At 38.1% G+C, this 25,748-nt stretch overlaps 1 protein-coding gene across 1 annotated transcript in view; it reads right to left on the bottom strand.

The window, feature by feature from the left end:
* USP49 (ubiquitin specific peptidase 49) overlaps positions 1–25,115 on the bottom strand; it is a 57,525-nt gene extending 32,410 nt beyond the window's left edge. The window contains exons 1-2 of the mRNA XM_036413678.2: positions 25,058–25,115; positions 11,968–12,042 (exon numbers count right to left, since the gene is read on the bottom strand). The gene's annotated coding sequence lies outside the window, so the exon portion shown is untranslated. The remainder of the gene's footprint in view (positions 1–11,967; positions 12,043–25,057) is intronic.
* Between the last annotated feature and the right edge of the window lie 633 nt (positions 25,116–25,748).

The raw sequence follows: 25,748 nt of genomic DNA, 5'->3' as shown, positions 1-25,748 counted from the left end.
GAAAGGAGTATAAAGTTTAAAATTTTCCATAATAAAATATGTTTAAAAATTATGTATGGTGATGGAAAAATAAACAAATATGGAAAGCAAGGTTCATTATAAGTTTAGCAAAGGACAACTGGAGTCCTGGGTTGTTGTTTTTTGTGTGTATTTTTTAAAATTAATTTCCCACAGAGAGGAAGGAAGAGGGATAGAGAGCTAGAAACGTCATCAATGAGAGAGAAACATCCACCAGCTGCCTCTTGCACCCCCCTACTGGGAATATGCCTGCAACCAATGTACATGCCCTTGACCGGAATCGAACCTGGGACCTTTCAGTCCCCAGACCGACACTCTATCCACTGAGCCAAACCGGTTTTGGCGGAGTCCTGGTTTTTTCATATTAATTTTATATACTTAATAAAACAAATGTTTTACAGAATATAAAGATACCAAGAGTAAAACTTTCCCTCTGCCTTCCATCTCCAATTGCCTCTCTATAAGAGGTCACTACTGTTAACTGGGTGTACTTCTGAAGGATATATCCAGGAATATTTTATGCATTTAGAAATATAATATTTAGGGAGAACCAAGATGGCAGCATAGGCAAACACCTGTACTTGCTGCCTCTCACAACCACATCAAAATTACAACTAAAAGGCAGAACCGTGGGAAAGCTGGCTGAGCGGAAGTTCAACTGGAGAGGTGAAGGAAGCACACTGAGATTGGTAAGAGATGCGGAGGCATGGAAAGTGCTGGCACCTGGATGTGCTGCTCTTTTAATCGGGAGGGAGATACAAGCTCCCGCTTGCTCTGAACTCCAGTTCCAGGTGAACTCTGGGGGACCTAGACCCATTCGGGGAGAAACTGGACTGTCTGGCGTCGGGACAGGAATGTGAGGGCAGCTTTATCTTAGAGGTGCTCGCAGCAATCATTGTTCCTGCACCAGGGTGCTGGATGTGGAGACCCCAGGACTTCTCGGGTGCAGGGCTGACTGGCAGCCATTGCTGTTTGCTCTGCCCTAGTGATTCCCAGAGACAGTGCCCCACCTAATTTACAACCCCACCTAAACTGTGAGCATCAGATTTTGCATATGAAGGGCCTGTCCTTTTTCCATCTCAAATCTATAAAACTGCAGCTGCAGCTGCATCACAGAGCTGCAGAGCTTCCAAAAGAAGGCCCAAGGCCTGGCAGCAGCAGCTGCCTGGCTTCATAGCTGGACCTCCTATGGGCACTTCCAAACCCCATAGAAAGAGGAGGAATCTACAGATGTCTGTAGCTCCTGCTGGATGGCCCCAAACAGTGGCTAACCTTGCACCTCCTTGGAGATCCAAGAGCCAGTATGTCCAGTGGTCAGAGTGAGACCATATTGGATTACAACTCTTCACATCCATGAGACATACTCAAGGGGTAGACTCAGCGAATACCAAAGCCCCACTGAAGCAAGTCCTGCCCCATCAGGTGCCTCCCGCACAAAAGATTTCCCAATGTAGACACAAACTGGTCATCAAAAAAAATTGGCTTGGAGGTCAATTCCTCCCAGTGGTACCAATAACAATCAAGAGTTAAAACTACAACAAGACTATGCAAACAGCCCACAAAGGGGTGCAACAAGAGTGTCCACCTCTGGTTACTGGGAGGCTGAGCCACTGGGCCCTATAGGACATCTACCACACAAGGCCACTCTATCAACTCAAGGAGACTTAGCAGTTACTCAGTACATAGAAATGAACACAAGGAAACAGCCAAAATGCAGAGACAAAGAAACAAGTCACAAATAAAGAAATGGATGAAAGCAAAATACTGGATATAGAGTTCAAAACCATGGTTATAAGGTTATTCAAGAATCTTCTAGAAACCTCCAAAAAATTTAGTGAAAACCTCAAGGATATGAAGAAGGACCAATCAGAAATTAAGCATACACTAACTGAAATAAAGAATAATATACAGAAATCCAACAGCAGACTAGAGGATCCCAAGAATAAAGTCAAAGACTTGAAATATGAAGAAGCAGAAAACACCCAACTGGAAAAGAAAAAAGAAAAAAGAACCCAAAAATATGAAGATAGTGTAAGGAGCCTCTGGGACAACTTCAAGCGTACCAACATCCAAATTATGGGGGTGCCAGAAGAGAGAGAGGTTGTGGGGGTCATGGGGGGGGGGGAGGAGAGATTGGACAAAGCGCTTACACTTATGGATGAGGTCAGTGGGGGCTGAAGGGAGGCCTGGAGTGGATTTGGAACATGGTGGAGGGGAGTTATTGGCGCGGGGGGGGAGGAATATCTGTAATAATCTGAACAATAAAGATTAAAAATAAATAAATAAATAAAATAGAAATAGAATATTTAATATGAATTGAATCCTACTATTTATATTATTCTACATCTTGCTCGTTGTAACTTAATATTCTCTTGGACATTTCCACATGTTTTTGGCTTTACCTCACTCTTTTTAAAGACTGTATCATATTCTATGGCATGGGCTTCATAATTCATTTAACTAACTCTCCTACAAGTGACAAACTGTGCTCTTTCCAGTGTGTTATTATTACAAACAATGCAGCATGGGTATTCTTGGGCATATAGCATGACTCATTTATGCAAATGTTTCTGTGAGACAATTTACAGAAGACAAATTATTGTGTCACAGGATATATGCATTTAAATTTTAGATATCAATAGATGTCATCAAACTGCCTTCCAAAATGGTTGCACTAATTTACACTCACTCCTTTTCTTCCCCAATATTGGACATTGACATGCTTAAATAATTTTCAATCTGACATTTGAAAAATTTTATATATATATACATATTTTGTTTACATATCTTTAATTATGGTAATTATTGATCTTTCCCCCCTCATTATGTGAACTGTCAATTCATGGGTTCTTGGTCTTTTAAATTGTTTTACAAAAATACTCTGTGTACTAATGAAATCAGAGTACTTGTTATGAAAAGAAAAAAAATAATGACATTCTAACCACGGATCTGAAAAATATTAAAGACTGACTTCAAGATACAAGTACATATTATCTACCAATAAACAATATGGCTGTATGAAGTCGACTTTCTGTAATCGTGTGTCGTGAATGGTGTGATTACAGAACATTCAAATAAATGTAAAAATACAACAAGGAAATACAGAAGATATGTCACCGTTCAAATCTTCAAAAAACCATGAATTTGCATGTAAGTTTAAATGTACCCATTTCCCCTTGCACTCTTCCCTACCTTTCCAACAGTCCTAGATATGCACTCTATTCACCTGACTTGAAAACCTGACATTCTCTTCCACTCCTTACTCATGTCACAGTCAAGCCAGGTTCTGAGGCCTATTAATTTCTGTTCAGAAATGATAGAACCAGACCCTGGTCTAGGTTCTTTGCTACAATAGCTCACTTAAGAGACTAGATTCAAATGCTCCCTGGCTTCCTGAACCCAAATACCTTCCCCATTATTATTACTACCTTCTCCCCCCACCCCCACCCCACCCCGCAAATGTAGGCCTGTAACACCACATATCTGCATAATTACTGCTTTAACTATAGTTGATCTTGATGCCTCCCATCTTTGCAGATCTACCAATCTTAAATATTATCTTTTAAACAAAAACAGCATTTTCATCCTCTACTGTATTCCTCTGCTTAAAAACCCACAATAGCTATCTACCCAATATCCAATAAAGAGTTAGTAGAGGTATAATAGAAAGCAGTTTATTTTAGAAACCTGTCTCAAACCTGGCCTTACATTTACAAGGGCTGTGACATTAAATTTGTTTCCATATTCATTAAAGTGAGGAATAATAAATATAATCCTCTCAGAGCTGATTTGATGATTTAATGAGATAATTTATGTAAAAATACCTAGCATATAGAAGGTGCTCAAAAAGTAGTAGGCAAATAATGCAAATGTGAATGAATTTCCTAAACATCAATAGAACTTGACAAGATTTTTAAATTAGAGAAAAGACCAAATGTTTCACATAATTCATGGTATGTTATATGCCCTTGAGAAGTTATGTTAAAATCTGGGCTTCTAGGAAAATATGGCGAATGAATATACATTTACTGCCTTTCCTCTCAAAATCATAATAAAATCACATTAAGAATAAAAAAAGAGCATGCCCGACCAGCATGGCTCAGTGGTTGAACATTGACCTATGAACCAGGAAGTCAGGGTTTGATTCCCGTCAGGGCTTGATCCCCAATAGGGGGCGTGCAGGAGGAAACTGATCAACGATTCTCTCTCATCATTGATATTTCTCTCTCTCTCTTCCTCTCCCTTCCTCTTTTTTTTTTTGTTTTTTTTTTAATAAATCTTTATTGTTCAGATTACTACAAATGTGATCTTCTTCCCCCCTCAATTGCTCCCCTTCACCAGGTTCCCACCCCACCCTCTGTCCTTTTCCCATCTTCCATTGTCCTCATCCATAGGTGCAGTTTTTGTTCAGTCTCTTCCCGCATCCCCACTCCCCTTTTCCCTGAGAATCGTCAGTCCACTCCCCTTCCATACCTCTGATTCTATTATATTCACCAGTTAATATTGTTCATCAGATTTTTAAATTCCCTTGGTTTTTAGATATACTTGTTGATAGCTACGTATTTGTTGATCATAATTTTTATCTTTATCTTCTTCCTCTTCCTAAATAACCTCCTTCAGTAATTCATATAATTCTGGTTTGGTGGTGATGAACTCTTTTAGCTTTTTTTTGTTTGTGAAGCTCTTTATCTGTCCTTTGATTCTGAGTGATAGCTTTGCTGGGTAGATTATTTTTGGCTGTAGGTTCTTGTTATTCATCACCTTGAATATTTCTTGCCATTCCCGTCTGGCCTGCATGGTTTCTGTTGAGAAATCAGCTGACAATCTTATGGGTGCTCCTTTATAGGTCACTACCTGCTTTTCTCTTGCTGCTTTTAATATTCTCTCTTTGTCTTTTGCTCTTGGAATTTTAATTATGATATTTCTTGGTGTGGTCCTCCTTGGATTCCTTTTGTTTGGGGTTCTGCGGGCTTCCTGGACTTGTAAGTCTATTTCTTTCCCCAAGTGGGGGAAGTTTTCTGTCACTATTTCTTCTAGTACTCTTTCGTTATCTTGCTCTCTCTCTTCTGGAATCCCCATAATTCTGATGTTGTTTCGCTTGAAATTGTCCCAGAGGTTTCTTACACTATCTTCAACTTTCTGGATTCTCTTATCTTCTCCCTTCTGCAGAGGAGTGTCCTCTGGCTCTTTGTGTTCTAAATCTTTGTCTTGATTCTTGCGATCTTCTAGTCTGTTTTTAGGACTTTGTATAATATTTTTTATTTCAGACAATGTTTTCTTCATTTCTTGTTGATCCCTTATTATTTCTAGTTGCTCCCTTTTCATATCCTTATAGGTCTCATTTATTTTATCGGCCTTTTTTAGGATATTGTTGAATAACCTTATCACTGTAGTTTTGAACTCAACGTCCAATCTTTTCTTTTCCTCCATCTCCTTCCTTTGTGTCCTTCTTCTTGTCTGCATTTTAGTTGTTTCCCTGATTTGATGGAATAGCTTTGTGTGCTAGGTGTTCTGGTAGAGCCCAGTAGCACAGTCTTCTCAGTTACCTGCAGTGGACAGTCTTGGTGTAGCCCTTTGTGGGCTGTGTGTGCAGTCTTGTTGTTAAGCCTTGCTTATTGTTGGTATCACTGGGAAGCATTAATCTCCAAGCCAATTGGCTGTGAGGATCAGCAGTGTCTCAGCTAGGAGGGTTTCCGTACTCTGCTTGAATAGGGCGGGGTCTTGGGGTGGCGCAGACAATCTTTGGTTCCCTGTCAGTCTCGCCTTAGAAAAGTCCTGTTTGTGGAGAGTTTTGGAAGATTGGTTGCAGGTGCGCGCACCTCTTTGGTAAAGGCGCAGACAAGCTTTGGATTCCTGCAAGTCCCTCCTTAGAGAAAGCCAGCCTCTGGGAGAGCTTCTGTGCTCAGCCACAGGTAGGGCGGAGTCTCGGGTTGGTGCAGACAAACTTTGTTTTCCCTTCGGCTCCTCCCCAAGTCCCGCAGTAATGGCCTCTGGCTTCACACACCTCCAAGAGATCTCTGCCCGCTACCTGACAGTCTCTCCTCTCCCTGTCTGGGGCCGTTTATCAGAGCAATAGGGTGATTCTGTTTTCCTCTTGGACAAGAAAGCCAGCCGCGTTAGCTGTTCGCCCTCTCCGCGCAAGGAATAAGCCAGTAGCGAACTCAGCCCGGCCCGCCCTCTCTGCGTGCAGGGAGTAAGCCAGCAGCAATCTCGGTCCGGCCCTTCCTCTCCGCACCGGGATTAAGCCAGCGCCTTTTCGCGCACACAGTTCTCCGTACCTTCACAGTTCCTGAGGTTCAGCGTGCCTTCTCTCTCCTTCCCAGATGGCTGAGCCTCCTCTCAGCCAGCCGTCTGGCGCTTCAGGGCAATGCCTCCCCTGTTTTTCAGTTCTAAACTCAAATTTGTTGTGGTAGGCTGCATTCGGGTGTCTACCCTATGCCGCCATCTTGGTTTCTCTCTCTCCCTTCCACTCTTGAAATCAAATTTTTTTTTTAAAAAAAAAGGAGTAAAAAAAGGGCATAAATTCATAAGAACAGAAAGATTGGGACAAAATGACACAACAGCAGATGAGAAGTATAATCAAAATTTTAGAATCTAGAAAGTAAATGGAAGAATGGAAAATGTAACACACAAGGGGATGCTAAAACTTAAATGCTGATGTGGGTGAAATAAACAAGCAAGCTGGTTAGAACTTCAGAACCTTGGAAAGCTCAGGAATTAGAGGCTCCCGAAAGCCTATAAGGGTGGATGCAAGGTGTGGAATTAAAAAAAAAAATTTGGTTGCACACCTTTAAAAGGATCCCTCACTCTTTCATCCTCCTCACCCCAAGCAGCCCCCCAATGACAATATAGTTCCCACTTAGGCAGAAGATGGGTTTTATTTGAACCTTGGATGTCTGGTCTTTGGTATACCAGGCACAGCTGAGACTAGGGTGCCTGGCTGGTAGCAATGCTGGAAGACAACAGCCATTTAGTGAGCTCTGATTAAAAGCTCCTTTTACACCTTCAATGAAGGGAAAATAAATGCCACCCCTCCCCCTTTTTTTCTTAAAAAGGAACTTTTATTAAAGTGTATTTTAAATTAAAATAATCTTTAGAGACAATTTTTGGTCATTCACGTTTTGAATGTCAGTTTCTTTTTCCATTAATATTCTAATGGTATTTCCCATCCTCTGCATTTGGAAATGGCTGAAGTTAGTGAGTGATATGACAGACGTCTAGTCGAGAGCAGGAGTTTGATGGCTGAATTAGTTAACCTTCAAGCCATTATTCAGTGACAGAATCTAATGAGCCAAATAATCTCTTTCTGTATAAAATTGTATTAAACAAATTACAGGGTCTTGAGAGCAACTCACCAGGCAAGGAATATCTCACATATGTATGAACATTTTTCTTCAAATAATAGAAAACAATTAGAATAAATTTAACATTAACTTGTATTTAATTTTTTTAAAATATATTTTTTATTGATTTTTTTACAGAGAGGAAGGAAGAGAGATAGAGAGCTAGAAATGTCGGATGACAGAGAAATATTGACCAGCTGCCTCCTGCTCACCCCCCACCAGGGATATGCCCACAACCAATGTACATGCCCTTACTGGAATCGAACCCGGACTTTTCAGTCCGAAGACCGACGCTCTACCGCTGAGCCAAACCGGTTTTGGCTGGTATTTAATTTTTTAAATTAAATTTCATAACAAATGTAGCACTAACTTTGAAAACAAAATATTAAAAACCACAACAAGAGTGATTGGATAGACCCACCTTTATTGCTATAATGGGGTTCCATGTAAGATATGAAAAATCCCAAATAATTTGGTGCCTTTAAAATATATATATATTCAAGCAGTTTCACTCTATCTTCAGCACTCGGACAATGAGGAACACCAGTCAGTGTTCAAACTCCACTACCATCAATTCCTCTGCAAGGGGAGCACAGCCAAGGGCAAAGGACTCAAAGGCTAGAATGGAAGTGCCATGACAGTAAAGGTTTTTTGCTTTTATTTTGTTCACTGACTTATTTCCAGCCCCTCGACCAGGACTCCGTGCTTAATAAATACTGGAAAATAAAAGGCTGTCCTAAAAGGTCCTTATGGTCCTCCCAAAGTTGAGAACAATCAATACAAAGAACAACTGGCAAGGTTGGTGGTGTTCCACTTAACAACAAACCCTCTTTTCTCCTTTAAGGTGAGATTTCCAACAGCTCCTTATAATTTAGTACTTGTCCGTTAGCACAATCTATGAAAAAGGAACAGAATTTTCACTTCTCTAGGCTGGGAGAGGCAGCCCCAAGCTATCAGAATGTCACTAGAAACTACATGGAGGTATTGTGTGGTGGGCACTGCCTGTGACCACTCAGTTTATCCCATCACTAGAGAAGTCAGGGACATTCTGACAGATACTGGGGTCACTGTAATATTCTAATGTAGAAATAAACCCCAGTGCTTCTCACTGCAAATCTAGTGAGAAGGGTGGCCTTATTTTACATCTTTTGCAAGTCTTTTTACTGCCTAGATTTAGGAAGACAGCTGCATTCAGTTGGTTGAACATCATGTGGCCTTTGGAAAACTCCTCTGTATACCTGTAAGCAAGTAATGTATTAGTATTGTTATGGAAATAACTTTGAATCCTAAAAGAGTCTCGGAGGCTTCTGGACCACCTTCAAGACACTGCTGTAAAAGATATGTACACCAGGAATCTTAACTTTGATGAACATTCAGAAGCAATTTTCAAATAAGAGAATAGAGTTAAAAAAGATGAAGAGAATTTTTTTAAAAATGGGGGAGGAGGGAGATATATAATACTCTCAACAATAAAGATTAATAATAATAATAAAAAAACACACACACACAAAACATAAAATTACATAAATCGAAAAAAGGAGAAAAGGCCCTGGCTGGGTACCTCAGTTGGTTAGAGTGTCCTCCCAATAGCCAAGGTTGCAGGTTCGATCTCCAGGAAGGGCACATACAAGAAGTAATCAGTGAATGAATAAATAAGTGGAATGACAAATTGATGTTTTTTCCCACTCTCTCTCTACCTTCTTCTCTCTCTCAAATAAATTTAATAATTTTTTTTTAATAAAAAAGATGGGCCGAAACCAGTTTGGCTCAGTGGTAGAGCATCGGTCTGCAGACTGAAAGGTCCCAGATTTGATTCTGGTCAAGGGCATGTACAATGGTTGCGGGCACATCCCCGGAAGGGGGTGTGCAAGAGGCAGCTGGTCGATGTTTCTCTCTCATCGACGTTTCTAGCTCTCTATCCCTCTCTCCTCCTCTCTGTAAAAAATCAATAAAATATATTTTTTAAAAAAAAGATGGAAGAGGAAAACATTACATTTGTAGGCACACTTCATAGGAAAGCCAAAAATTTTATCAGCATACTTGTTATTTTAAATGTCACTGATTCTTTGTATTTTGCCATATTTCAACAGAAAATGAATTGCTATTTGAAGAAAAGCCAATGTTTTTCTCTGACAAGACAGACCGCAGAACAAAAACCTCCACATACTATAAGCCTTCCTTTCCCTATATAAATATCAATTGTTAATGCACATTTACATTGTAGACCATCACTTATCAGTGACATTCTAATTATAAGACCTATAAGTCACCTTTCTCCTGCCTTTTCATCTCTTGCACAACTTTCTGCTGACTGTCATTCAAATATTACTTAATAGAACAGAAGAACAATTTCCAATTACCAATCAGTTCCAAACTGCTGCCCAGTTAAATCTTTCTGTCTGCATGTTTCTATGAATAGCAGCTAAATGGTAATCTACAAATCAACTCACTCTAATCCATATTAAACATGTATTTGATTCTTAGCTAGGTAGTGATTTCTATCCACTCAATTCCTAATGAAGCAAAACAGCTATATTCATTTAAATATGGTCAAGAAAATAATCATCTCACATCATTTCCCCCATACTTAACAGGCTACATAATTTCAAATTTTCCTTCTCACAAGCAAGCAAAACTAGATTTGTTATGGTGACTCTTTTAGGAGACATTTGGTTTTTCTGTTTTATTTAAATCCATATTCACCTTAGGAAACCTTAAAAGTGTTCATTAACTAGACCAGCACTACTCACAGGACAGGTTCTGTGACTTTGGACAAATTACTCAATTTGTGTCTCACTTTCCTCAGCTTTTAAAATGAAGATAATAGCTGAAATCGGTTTGGCTCAGTGGTAGAGCGTTGGTCTGCGGACTGAAAGATCCCAGGTTCGATTCCGGTCAGGGGCATGTACGTTGGTTGCAGGCACATCCCCGGTAGGGGGTGTGCAGGAGGCAGCTGGTTGATCTTTCTCTCTCATCGACATTTCTAGCTAGCTCTCTATCTCTCTTCCTTCCTCTCTGTAAAAAATCAATAAAATATATTTTAAAATGAAGATAATAATAGTATCTACTTCATAAGTGGATGACAGGATTAAATGAGATAATGAGTAAATGAGTCAAGTACTAAAAAATGGTCTGACACATAATAAATAATCAGTAAATGTTAATTTGTTTTCATATATGTCTTTTAAAATAGAGCAGAAAGAGTAGTATATGATAATCAAAGAGAACCATAAAATAATATAGGAGGAAAAATATTAAAAAGAGGTGACTTTTAGTGTCCTTGCTTCTTGCTGACAAGCCATGAAAAATATATCAAAGACACTTTCAAAACTATTAGAATTCTGTGAAACAAAAAAGAAACTCAAATGACCTGTCCTTCAAAATAGACAGAAGGAATCTTAGGAAATTTGACATACCTTTTCAGAAACAAGAGAATCCTGAGACCAGCTTTGACACAGATACTTTTATGAACAGGGTGAAACTATCATAGCCCCCAAATAGGTGTTTATTCATACATACCTATAAGCATCATGCACATCATAAGAGATACAGTAAGAGTGGAAGGTGTACAACTCTATTTTCACTTAGTCTAGTAGCATAATCTGAGAGAAATGAAGCTTGAAACCAAAAAGAAAACTTTCATGAAAAAACTTAAAAATCCTTGCCAGGGTTTAACCTTACCCTAGAAGGTGTAAGTCTTGGGCTATATCAGACAAAGATTAATCTGTGGAGGGCTGGTACATAAACATGTTAACTGGAAGACATATGGGAATTATAGCTAACATTTACTGAGCACTTGCTATCTTCCAGGCATTATTCCAAGTTTTTTATATGGATTAACTAATTAATCTTCAACATGGTATGAGATAGGCATTTTATTGTTCCCACCTTATACCCAAGGAATTAAGGCACAGAGAAATTAACTTACCCAACTATAAAGTTAACAGTGGCTAGTCAAAACCAGTATGACTCCCAAGCCCAAGTTTTTAAATACCAGGCAAAGAAGAAGGTTGCACAAATATGTATCATATACTGTATACTTCCTGGGAGGGGGCTAAGATGCAAGCTTTGGACACCTGTTTAAATGATTCACAATAAGAATGTACAGATGTAGGTAACTAAAAAATGTTATCTCATCAATTTAGTCACATCCTTTACTGGGCTTTTTATGTAATTCTATTTGATTGCCAACTGATATAAAATCTTCACTTGCCTAATGAATGGGATCCCCATGGTGAGTCTGACATCACAGCAGCTGGCAGTATTTGGAGAGCAAGAAACGGTGACAGGTCATGACAGACATATTCTCTATACAACCACCACCAGTAAGCTTCAAGACCTGCCCTAGACTTGTTTTTGTATGGTTGCTGGTTCCCAGATCCCATCTTTATCTTCAAATATGGTTGTGTCCTTTCTTAGCTTAAGTTAATCCATAGTACTGAAAATTTCCCAACAGTGAGAAGGAAGAAAGTGGTGAAAGTTCAGAATGAAGATAAGACAAAGATAGAAACTGATTACTCACACTAATAGTATGCCAACCTTGGCAACCTATTATAGATTGGCCATACATATGCTATTAATAACTTATTATTACTTTATTTCTTACCCATCAAACAAGTTCTTTTCCATCTTCTTCCATATTATTCCCCAGTCATGGATTAGGTTTCCTCTTCTCTATTACCTACGGAGGAAAATAATCAGTAAGGCTGGGCTAATGCATGGCAAGAGAAAAGCAATTTCATGAATTTTATTTATAAATTTTAAAAAAAGGTACATAAACATGTTAACTGGAAGACATATGGGAATTATAGCTAACATTTACTGAGGACTTATTATCTTCCAGGCATTATTCCAGGTTTTTTATATGGATTAACTAATTAACCTACATCCATATATCAGTATATTACAATGCAGCTTAATGAACTTAAGTACTCAACATTAAAGTAAAAGAGTAAAAAAAGCTGTAGTCTTTTTTCAGCTAAGAACAACCAAAGATTCAGTTACTTATGAATAAACTGATCCATAAATGAAAGTATGAAAAGTTTATGTCTTGAAAAAGAACACTTCTGCATTTGCTTTACATTTTAAAGATTATACATGTCAGAGATCCACGATGGCGGCAGACAGAGAAATAGAGTGAGCGTGCGAAAGAGGAGTGCATGGACATGTGGGGTGTGTGTGTGTGTGTGTGTGTGTGTGTGTGTGAGAGAGAGAGAGAGAGAGAGAGAGAGAGAGAGAGAGAGAGAGAGTTGTATTCCACAGGACTGTTGGGGCTGGTGATCTAGGCTCCCCTAGCAAGGCGGCCTGTCCTACCACTAAAGTCTCTCCCGGGGTGGCTGGCTCTGCCGCAGAAAACACACCATCTTGAAGGGGACAGCAGCTGTGACCAAGAACCAAGTCTCACATCAACCTGGGGAGACCTCCAGGATGCTACAGCCACATCGGCCAGGGACCAGCTGCCTCGGCTGTGAACCCATGAACACCTAGACTCCAGCCTCCCTGGCCGTGGGCGCCTCAAAAGTTTGTCCAGGGGAGACAAAACGTTGCCTTCTCACGGAACAGACAGAAGAAACAGCTGAATCGAGTGATATCCACAGGGAATTGGCGCATTAAGCACAGCAAGAGAAACAATCCATGGACAAAAAGATCAGAAGTAGCTGGGAGACTGGCGGGATCGCGGATCTGGGCTGGAGGGAGAAATGTTCACAGCTGGGAAGAGAGTGTCAGAGGGAGGCTGCGCTACACCAAGTCCCGTACATTGGGGACACATGGAGCACTCAACTATGGAAGAGTGTCCACAGGGCTGCTGGCAGCAGGGGACACTGGATCTAAACCCACAGCCATGGGAGGCTGTGCCCAGAAGGGCGGCCTGGACCTCTGCACTGGCTGTGCAGCGCTAGGGGGAGAGAGAAACACATGCGGCGGTTGCTCTGCCTTTATAATTTCCTCACTTTTACCTGCTAAACCCAGGATCTTTCAATCACAAACACTCACTGTGGCTGTGGTGCCAATGAAACCAATGAAACAATATTTGTTAAACTCAAAAGAAAATATGATCCAATCTAGAATTCTATACCCAGGGAAACTATAAATCAATTATGAGAGAAAATGAAGACATTTTCACATATGTAGATTCACAAATTTATACCCCACGCACCCTCTTCTTAGGAACTTTATGGAAGAATTGCTTAATTAAAGTATCAACAATAAAGGAGGAAGATATGGGATCCAGGAAATAGAGGGCTCTCAACATAGGGAGGTGAAGGAAATACCTAGGATATGTGCGAAGGTAGATCCCAAGAGAGTAGCTGAGCAGGCCTAGAGAACAATCTGTACAGATTTTTAAAAATAGCAGTCTGGCCAGTGTGGTTCAGTGGTTGAGCACTGACCTATGAATGGGAGGTCACAGTGTGATTCTGGTCAGCCCGTATGCCCGGGTTGCGAGCTCAATCCCCAGTGTGGGGCATGCAGTAAGCAGCCAATGATTCTCTCTCATCATTGATGTTTATATATCTCTTTCCCTCTCCCTTCCTCTAAACTCAATAAATCAATAAAAACATGTTTTAAAAAATAGCAGTCTAAGACCAATATTTAGAAAAATGGCATTAAATATCAAAAGAAATAGCTCAAAGAGTAGAAAATGGAGGTAACTGGAGAGGATGAATGTTGCGGGGAGTGGATAGTATACTTTATATAGGCTTAGTATTGATAAATATTAAATTTTAAAAGACTCTTGTTCTGGCCAGGTGGTTCCATTGGTTGGAGTGTCCTCCAGTACACCAAAAGGTTTCGGGTTTAATCCCCAGTGGGGAGCATTTGAGAGGCAACCAATTGATGTTTCTTCCTCTCAAATCAATAAAAACATATCCTCAGGTTTGAATTAAAAAAACTTTTAAAAGATTCTTGAAAAGCTAAAAAGGATGTTTTAAAATCACACCTATCCCTAACCGGTTGGGCTCAGTGAATAGAGCGTCAACCTAGCAACTGAAAGATCCCAGGTTTGATTCTGGTCAAGGGCATGTACATTGGTTGCGGGCACATCCCCGGTGGGGGGTGTGCAAGAGGCAGCTGGTCGATGTTTCTCTCTCATCGACGTTTCTAGCTCTCTATCTCTCTCCCTTCCTCTCTGTAAAAAATCAATAAAACATATATTTTTAAAAAAATCTTATTTATAGATGTGACTTAAAAAATATATTTTATTGATATACCTTGGTTGCAGGCATATCCCCAGTAGGGATTGTGCAGGAGGCAGCTGATAGATGTTTCTCTCTCATCAATGTTTCTAACTCTCTATTCCTCTCCCTCCCTCTCTGTAAAAAATCAATAAAATATATTTTTTAAGTCACATCTATAAATAAGATTTTTTTAAAAAATATATATTTTATTGATTTTTTACAGAGAGGAAGGGAGAGAGATAGAGAGCTAGAAACGTCGATGAGAGAGAAACATCGACCAGCTGCCTCTTGCACACTCCCCACCAGGGATGTGCCCGCAACCAATGTACATGCCCTTGACAGGAATCAAACCTGGGACCTTTCAGTCCGCAGACCGACGCTCTACCGCTGAGCCAAACCGTTTTCGGCATATAAGTAAATTTTTTTAAGCAAGATTTCTAAGAGGGGAAATAATGAAAGAAAAATAAATTTTCAAGACAGAGCAATATCAAAGTACTTGGAAAATTCTACATCTTAGCCTAGAGTGTGACTTTGAAAAAAAAATAAGAGCAGGAAAAATATTCTGCTCATAGATACGCAAAAAATCATAACTACAACACCAGCAAAAAGAGAAAACTGGAAGAAAACACTTTAACATATTGTGTATTATTGGGGAAAGTTCATGGTTTATAGCTATGTCAAACACATCACAAATTAAATTTCCCTTTTCAGTCAGTTAAGCAGATGCTAAACCGAAGTCAATGAAAAACTTGATTGCATCACATTTTAGCCAGAACTGAAAACACTTAAAAAATCATGTTGCTTCCTCAGGAAAGGAAAGCACAAATACTGTGAATCTGTTGGAACAAGGAAAAAAGCATTCTGAGTCAGTCTTTATCCTCTCCTGAAGACTGAACAAATAATAGTGGGATTCATGTACAAATCTGAAACAACTGCTGCCCAGCTTCTTTATTATCCCAAGAAGTTGCATCTCAATTAGGAAATATGCTTTTCTCTATCCTCAAATACTTTACATCTATATTTTCTATGGCCCTTTCACAGAAAAACTGGAAGTATAATCTAGTATTGTTTATCATATTTAATATAACTGGAGTCAATGAGTATTAAGTACGTAGTTATTGATCAAGTGATAGGCTCTTCATGGACAAGCAAGCAGAGGTGTTGCCTGCTATTTACTCAGTTTTATGACATTTGAAGCACTGTAAACAGGGGGAAACCACTGGATTTGAGGTTTTTATAAAAATAATCTCCTACTGCCAGGACCGGTTTAGCTCAATGAATAGAGCGTCGGCTTGGGGACTGAAGGGACCGGATTTGATTCCGGTCAAGGGCATGTACCTTGGTTGCGGGCATATCCCCAGTAGGGGGTGTGCAAGAGGCAACTGATCGATGACTCTCTCTCATGGATTTTTCTAACTCTCTATCTCTCTCCCTTCCTCTCTGTACAAAATCAATAAAATATATTTTAAAAAAATAATCTCCTACTGATTTTTGTCTAGGGGTGACTTCCCCTCCCCCCCCAAACATATTTTTATTGATTTCAGAGAGAAAGGGAGAGGGACAGAAATATAGAAACATCAATGATGACAGAGAATCATTGATTGGCTGCCTCTTGCATGCCCCACACTGGGGATCATGTCCAGGCATATACCTTGACCAGGAATCGAACCATGACCTCCTGGTTCATAGTTCAATGCTTAACCACTGAGACACTCAGGCTAAGCCAAGTATAACTTTTATTTATTTATTTATTTATTTATTTTTATTTTTTTAAATATATTTTATTGATTTTTTTTGCCCCCCTCCCTCCCATACATACCCCAAGTATAACTTTTTAAAAAGTCTAATATGCTGAAGCACTTTCCAACCAAATCTATTCTAGTAAAAACACTTGCTCTCAATTTTCAGCATAAATAAAGACAATGAGAATAGATTAGACAGGTGGTTTAATTGTAGCATACCTTATAGCTTTCAAATTGAATGCTTAATAATGTTTGCTTCATCATTTCTTGCCATCAGGAAGAAAACACACTTTAAACTTTTATATAAAATTTGATGTTTTATCCTTTTTGAAGTCTGAAAAATGCGTTAATAACTCACAAAATATAATGCATAACCAAAAGTTCCTCCAGCTTAAGAAAGTAAGTATACTACTATGTTTACTGTTTTATGCTTACTTTACAGAAAGGAAACAGCTAACTAGAATATGAAGAAATGCTCAAACTCACTAAGAATAAGAAAATATAAATTAAAATGAGACATTATTAAAAGGCAAAAATGAGAAATGTGGACAATACCAGGTGCTGGGGTGATGGGGAATACAATGCCTATGGGACGTAAACTGACACACCCATTTAACAACCTAACAATATGTATTCCACAATGCCACTGAAAACACCTAAAAAACTGTATTGCTTCCTTAGGAAAAAAAAGCACAAACACCGCGAAAGCACAAATACTGAGTCTATATCACAAAGAAATTCTCAAACACATCCATAATGAACATGTACAAGACTGTTTGTTGATAGCATTGTTTATGGTAGCCTAGGCATCCATCACTATGGGAATGGATGCACACCATGGAATACTATGCTGCAATTAGGACCAATTAGCCAATACACATCCAGAAACATACTTAGCTCTTAAATCAATGCTAAGTGAAAAAAGTAAAAACCAGAGCAAGATCTACAGCATTTTTACAGGGAGAATTCTATAGCCAAATTCTACAGTAGTATGACATAATGAGGAATTTAGGAATTAAAGATATATATAGAACCAAAGACATATAGCAAACACATTAGAAAGGGTGCTTGGGGGGTGGGAGAGGAAATTGAATACAGGAAGGGATTAAACAAAGGGCCTTTATACACCAATGCTAGACTGCCCAAATCACAGACTATGAAGTCCAAATTCAGAATATTTTTCATTTGTGCATATATTAATTTTTTTATTTTAAAAATGTATATTTATTGATTTCAGAGAGAAAGAAAGGAGGAAAGAAACACTGATTTGTTGTTCCACCTATTTATGCATTCATTGGTTGCTTCTTGTATGTGCCCTGATGGGGAATCAAAATTGCACTTGGCGTGTCAGGATGATGCTTCAACCACTGAGCAACTGGCAGGGCCTATTCAATAAAAATTTACTAAACACGTCAAGTGCCAAGTACTATGCTTAAATATAAACTTTTCTTGTTATTTCTGCTGAAGGGTTTTTTTGTTTTTTTAAATAAAACAAACCTCAAGAATGTTTTAAGATAGGTTTCAACTAGAACAAGGGGGAAATAATTTAGATTAGAATATAATATATACTATAGTCAGAGAAAATCATCATTCTTAAAGTAGATTAATTTTATGGCATAAAAATTTATACTTACAATTTTTTCACCAAATATAAACATACCTTGAAATTCTTTAAACGACAAACTTAAAAAAAAGCTGAAATACAAAGAGAAATCTAAAGCCCTAGATAATTACACTGTCACATTTCAGTTCATAGGTAAAACATTTTTTCTCGTGGCTCTCAAGTGTGAAACTATTTCTTTTCTTTTCTTTTTTAAGAAATGTTTTCTACTTTATTTGTTCTATGAAATTTTTCCACAAAAAAACTATTTCAACTGCTCCAGGAACACTTCTTGCCAGATTTCTGTTTTCTAAAGGATTTCACAACCCGAATACTGGCTGTCAATGTAGGTGTTGCAGCTAATATGGCTCATTACACAGCACTGCTAACAAAATTAACACATTCAGTGAGTAGTGACATATCTATTCCACAGAAAATGCTTTCCCCCAAAAAAATTACATATTCCCCTCTTTTTTTCTTTTTTTTACAAACCCCAAATGTTAATTAGTATATACAATAATATTGGTAAACAAAACCAATAGCAACTCATAGGATATCATGTGTCTGGCCCTCTAAAATTAAAACTCTTCAGTATTTTATTCTTTAATACTAAGTGTAAGTAGGTGGGAGGATCAAAGCTGAAGAACAGGAATGGTAGGGCTAACCATCCACACTACTGGAAAAACCAAAGTCACTTGATCTGTCAGTGAGGTGTGCAGAATCCTCATCGAACAAAATAAAGACAACAAAGGCTTACAAACGATAATGTAGCCTGACCAACATGGTTCATAGGTTGAGGTTCAAGCTATGAACCAAGAGGTCAAGGTTCGATTCCCGGTCAGGCACATGCCTGGGTTGTGGGCTTGATCCCCCAGTGAGGGGCATGCAGGAGGCAGACCATCAATTATTCTCTCTCATCATTGATGTTTCTATCTCTCTCTCCCTCTCCCTTCTTCTCTGAAATCAATTTTAAAAAAAGATAATATATTTTCATTGAATAATCTATAATAATAATAAGAGCATAATATGCTAATTAGACTGGACATCATTCTGGATGTCCTTCTGGACGACCTTCTGGAAAAAGCAGTGGTGGTGGGGGCCGAGTCCCTTGCACAAATCGTGCATTGGGCCTCTAGTAGTTAATATTGAGCTTACTATGTGTCAGTCACTATTCTAAACATTTTATATGCATTATTTAATCCATCCTCACCACAACCCAATGAACTAGGTACTATTATTTTCTCCATTTTACAGATCATTTTTTCAAATCAAATATGTCTTTCTCATTACCTTTGAAACCTCCATCAAATGGCAACTTCCCTCTGTTCCCTCTTTGTTACATTCCAGACATTTCTGACTCAAAAATATGACTGATGTTTCTCAAATGAATTAATCAGTTCTCTTCCCTGGTCAACCTCTTCATCCTTCTCCCTTACAAGCACAGAAAATTCCTTCATGAATATGCTCTCTTAACTCATTCTTTATATGCTTATTAAAAGTAAAGAATATTGCTGAAACCGGTTTGGCTCAGTGGTAGAGTGTCAGTCTGCGGACTGAAAGGTCCCAGGTTCGATTCCGGTCAGGGGCATGTACATTGGTTGCGAGCACATCCCCAGTGAGGAGTGTGCAGGAGGCAGCTGGTCGATGATTCTCTCTCATCGATGTTTCTAACTCTCTATCCCTCTCCCTTCCTTTCTGTAAAAAATCGATTAAAAATATATTTTTTTAAAGTAAAAAATACAGAAGTATAGAGTATAAAAAGTGGTTACCTCCCTGCAAAAAGGGTACACCTCAATAACAGTCCTTAACATTTTACAAAAATAGGAATATTCTACACATATCATTCTAACATGTGACTTTTAAAAATAACTTTACAATGAACATCTTTCTACATCAGCATATAGAGATACTGTGTTCTTTTTAAAAATATATATATTTATTGATTTCAGAGAGGGAGGAGAGAGAGAAACATCAATGATGAGAGCAAATTATTGACTGGCTGCTTCCTGTGTGCCCCTTACTGAGGATTGAGCCCCCAACCTGGGCATGTGTCCTTGACCGGAAATGAACCCAGGACCCTTCAGTCCACAGACCAACGCTCCATCCACTGAGCCAAACTAGCTAGGGCTCCACTGAATTCTTAACAACTTAGTGGCATTCCACTGTAGGGACCCATCATACATAATTAAACAAATCTCCTGAGTGAGGAACTTCATTTTTTACTATAACGAACAATGCTATAAAGAAAGCTGTACTACAGTTTCCATGGAAGTGTATGAATATTATCCATAGGACAAATGTCTAGAAGTGGAATTACTCGGTGACAGGGTTCACACATTTTAAATTCCAATAGGCACTGTTAAATTTATCTCCAAAGAAACTTACATTCCCACCAACAGTGTATGAAACCTCCAATTTCTCCACATCCTCATTCACTACTGGCTATCATCAACTTGTTTAATCTTTCAATCTAATAGGCAAAAAATAGTAATTATATGTTTTGTTTTATATTTATTTAAATGATTAGGATTACTGACTTTACAGCTTAAATAGATTTTTGAATTTACTATTAGTTGTAAATTAAGCTGAGCTGCCTATGAAAATAAAAAGTATTCAAGAAGCACATTAACAATATAATTGGGGAGACTGGTAATGTTTAACCAATTTGGAATTTTTAGCATGGAGTACACAATGAAGCCAACCACAAATGGTTTGATTTCTTCATAAAAGCACATGTATCTTTCAAGTGAAATGTATTGTTGTCAGTTCTTCAAGCTATACCATCCATTTAAAAAATGTTTCTTTTAAAAGAGTATACTCAATTCCAGTCATATATTAACTTTTTCATCTTTACTTATAACATCTCTTTGTGTGATCAGTCCCCTCGATTTTTTATGTTGCTTATTAATCTGACCTTTGACCTTTTATCTAATTACACTCTTAAAGCAAGAATGTAATTAGTATCTAGCCATGAACTCCCAACATAATTAGGACAATAATATAGGTTGTTGTATTAGAACATTGAAAGAAGTAAATGTGAGGGAAACATATAGACCCACATACGCTATGAATGCTTACACACATGCAATGTCCTTGAATGCTGATGCACTGTCAAAAGCTAGATGTCTATGATTATAATGCTACTAGCAATGATGGCTTAACTGAGCTTTTCTCACACTTTCTCACCTGATTTTCTTTGTGGCTATCTCCAGGCAACAATTTTTTGTCGGGAGGACCCTAATTAATTCTAACAGGGACTCTGACCTTATTATCCTGATAAGTTAGCATCTATAACTGAAAAAATAAGTACCACAAATTATCTAGCACACTAGAAAGGTTCTGGCTCAAAACTAATAAATCACTAAACCCATTTCTACCATTCCTTTAATTCTCAATTAAAATTATATTCCTCACTAAACAAACCGATCCTTACAACTTTTTCCAAAGTCAAAGTTTTGCTACTTTAATATGCCCACGAAGCCTATCCAAATGAGCACATGACGGATACTACACATCACCTTTCTCATGTGGCAGAGACTGGAAGAGATAGGCCAGGGGGCAGGAAAGAGCAGAACACCAATGTGACAGAGTGCTAAAGCCAAGCAATAAATTATCTTTCAGTCACTCTGGGCTGCATTTTGAAAAAGCTGATACAAAGCAGGGCCTGGCATGCCTCTGGAGGAATACGAGTGTTCTATAAAAGTACTTTCCTAACTCATAGCAACAGTGCTGCCCTGCCACCCCTCACTTACCAGGCCCAGCCAAAGAAGGACGGTTGGGTTATAAAGACAATGACAAGAAGCTCTGTATTGTGACAATGGGAGGGACGACTGAAGATCAGCTTTCTGGGCTGCAAACCACGCCAAACTGTTCTGCTAATCCTCCCCACATCCCACAAGGTGTGTGTGGGGACAGAATAGAAAAGTTCAAAGTTGAATCAAGGACTGCTGCTCTGGATTACAGGAGGTCATAACATTCCTACTTAAATATGGGGGAGGGGAAGGGGCAGGGAAGGGACATATCCAAAAGCCTGCATTTATTAAAAACACAAAAATAGATTTTAGCCTTAATCTTTCTGATATGCTAACCAACATCTGCCCCCAATCACTTGCCAGCCACGCTGCACGGAAGGCACAGAGTAGCAGGCGTTTTCACACAGGGAGGCTGGAAGAGATGCTATAGAGTGTAAATTACTAATTAGCTCAGTAGAAGACAAAGAGAGAAAGTACCTGTCACAGAATGCTGTTTACAACATGACACATAATAAAAACAACCCCGAACATTTCAGAAGAGCGCCTTACTTTTCAGGCTTCTATTAACATGTAAATGGCAAAGGAACAGTGTTATAGTCTTTAAAAACTGACCATGCCTAAGAAACAATAATGCCTGACTGGGAAGAATGCTTTCCAAATAATTTGTAATTTTATCACCTTTATGAAAGCAAAGTGTTTTTAATTATGACAATCAACTGTAATAAGAAGGTATATTTCATCAGTTTGATGATCACTTAAAGTGGGAGAAAGGAAAAAAAGGCTTACAAGTGCTGTAATTTACATCTGACAGAGTACAGCTAATAATCTTTTCACTAAAACCAGACAGGGCTCATTCTGCAGGACATACCTTTACCAAAAGGACAAGCTACCATTTTAATAATAAAGACTGAGAATGAGTTGGAAGGTGGCAGTGGAGATGGGGGTCAATTAAATCTCCTTATATGACAACTGAAAAGACTCCCCAAATGTAGGTTATTTGGGGGGAGATAATAGAATGTCACAATATTTTTATATTCATTCCCTTACCATAAGGCAAACCTATCAGTATAATTACAACCAATGGTCTTATACATTTTCCACTTAGATCTTTTCCATCTCCTAAAGCTACAAAAGGATCTATAGAATATACCTTAGGCATAGTGTTGAACAATTCTGTGGCTTCTGTTTTCACATAATAACCTCCCACACACCATCAATACTTAGTATATCCTGAGGACCCACTCATGTGTGAGCACACCTGCCAGGCCCCCAACAGAGAGGTACATCGTGACACAGTTTTTATTGATGTGGGAAGGGCCTACAAACTCATCATTCATAGGTAAAAGAATGTTTTTCCGAATAGAAGAAAACAAATCATAATAGCAGAAAACCCACTCTGATTCTTTTGCTTCACATGCTTGACTAAAATAAAATACATACCAGTACCTGCTTGCTGATACACTCAAGACATTTTCCCCTCTCTTTTAAATATTAAGGCCTTCATATCCATTTCCTTTTTAAATTTACTAGTTTAGAAATACTCAAGTGAGATAAAATAATAAAACAAAAACAACTGATGATTTTAAATAAGGGTATATAGAAGTTCCATGTTCCAGTTTTGTAACTTTTCTGTATGTCTAAAACATTTTAAAAAAATTTTTTTAAGTCACCCAAAACAATCAAGTTATTAACGACAGATTTTCCCTAATAGGGTTGTCAAGTTTTAACCAGTTAAAATTATTCATGCTAATTATTAGGTATCTTTTTATTTATTTATTTTATTTATTTATTTTATTTTATTGATTTCAGAGAGAAAGGGAAAGGAAGAGATAGAAACATCAATGATGAGAGAATCATTGATGGGCTGCCTCCTGCACACCCCCTACTGAAGATTTGCCCGCAACCAAGGTACATGCCCTTGACCGGATCAAACCCAGGACCCTTCAGTCCACAGGCTGATGCTCTATCCACTAAACCACACCAGCTAAGGCTAAGTATCTTTTTAAAAGAATGGATCATTTGTACTAAATGAACCACTAGGTGGGGGATGCTGATAATGGGGGTGGCTGTGCATGTGTGTGGGCAGAGGGTAAATAACAAGTAAATCTCTATATCTTCCCCTCAATTTTCTGTGAACCTAAAGTTTTGCCTTGACTGGGTGGCTCAGGTGATTGGAGCATCATTGTCCCACACACCAAAAAAGGTTGCGGGAATGATTCCCAGTCAGGGCTCACTTCTAGGTTGCAGGTTCGATCCCTGGTCAGGGCACGTACAGAAGGCAACTAATTGATGTTTTCTCTCACATTCATGTTTCTCTCCAAAAAGAAAAAAAAAATCAATAAATATATACTTGGGTGAAGATTAAAAAATAATAAAGTCTTAATTTTATAAAAATGAATGCATCAATTTACTTAACCAAATTAAAGCATGTATAAATGTACTTAGTACATTATTTATACCGGCAAACAAACAGAAGATAGTAAAATGTCAGCAAGAGTCTACAAACCTGTACGATATATAACAGGTCCAGGACCCTTTTCTAGCTAAAAAAAATCATCATTAATCTGCAATGCTATTAGTCTTTTTATATAATGAAAAATTAGGAGTATGTTAGAATCTTGATGTAATCTTTGCATTAGATATAACCCTTAGGGTGTTTGTCTCAGGTTCCCCATCTAGAAAGGAACTGAGAAACAGTTAATAACAGAACCAAAGGGATAATTTAAGGATTGGCAAACAAGACACATTAAGGGATTAAAATAAACCAGTACTGTGTAATCTGGATAAGGGCATGGTAAAGGATAACTTCACAGCAGTCAAGAAGAGACAAAGCACAATGAATGAGAGCACACACTTTGCCAGCAACATGCCAACATTGGAATCCTATCCCCCACCACTTGGTAGAAATCTCCCTTAGGAACTATTGAAGAAGAAAAAAAGATTAAATGTATCATTTAGTTACTACTTGGCAAAAGAAAAACTCCAAATGTTACTTGTACTAAAAGATTATCTGAGTATAACCTTGGGCAAATCACTTAATCTCAAGGAGCCTCTATTTCTTCACCTGCAAATGGGAACAGGAATAGTGCCAATCTCATAGGACTGATGTGAGGAGTAAACCAGTTATAATCTGTAAAGAGTTTACAACCATGTCTGATACAAAAACACTAAAGATAGCAGCTACTACGGTATTATTAAGTTTATGAAGAACTAGCATCTTCTTAATACTTTAATAAGCAGATATTTTCACTCAAAAATTGAGAATGAGACAAGAGAACAAATGTAAATATAGTTTTAAGTGTGTGCTGGTTAGATAGAAAGCAGACTCTCCTTATAAAGAATATAATTAAATGCTGGAAAAGGTTATCTACAAAGGTTGCCACATTACCTCTGAAGATTTATAAAAATAGCATAAATCTTTATCTACCTGGGTTGATTTAAGTGGGATATTGACTGAAGTTGCTGGATAAACTAGAGGTCCTTTCAAGTTTTCGTCCCATCCAAAGGATCTACAATTAACCAGAAAGACATAATTAAATGTATAACCTACTTACTCAAATCTGAAAATATAAACTTAAAAGTTTTTGCTTAGCAAATATGATTATAAACAAAATAAAGTTAACTTGAATAGAATTCTACTTGATGAACAAATGAAAATAAAGCTTTAATTTATCACCAGAATTATTACTGATAAATAGTATCAGCTGAACTAAAAGATGATCCATTTTCAGTTGTAGGAGTGTGAAGTAAGAAATAACCATTCACAGAGAATTGATGATTTAGCACACTATGGCAGCAGACAGAAACAAAAGACAGGACTGAGCCAGAATCTTCTCCTTGGTGGTTCTTACACCTTATATCTTCTTCTTTACCAATATTATTAAGTCTAAAATAATTTATGTGAGAACACAGTATAAAACAATTACATTATTAAAATGGCAATACCATTTTACTAGTAACTCCAGCCCAACACATCTATAAAGAAAGAAATTCTCACACACATCTCACAGAAACACACACCTCATATCAAAGTTACTCTTCAGCTTGAAAGTTAATATTTAAGATTAATCTTCTTGAAATTTAGCAGCAAAAATAGTAATTTTTAAAAATCCTGTTAA

This window comes from Pipistrellus kuhlii, unplaced genomic scaffold, assembly GCF_014108245.1.
Source record: "Pipistrellus kuhlii isolate mPipKuh1 unplaced genomic scaffold, mPipKuh1.p scaffold_m20_p_5, whole genome shotgun sequence".
NCBI lineage: Eukaryota > Metazoa > Chordata > Mammalia > Chiroptera > Vespertilionidae > Pipistrellus > Pipistrellus kuhlii.
Note: the sequence above shows the minus strand (reverse complement) of the source record. Positions and strands in the feature narration are given on the sequence as shown.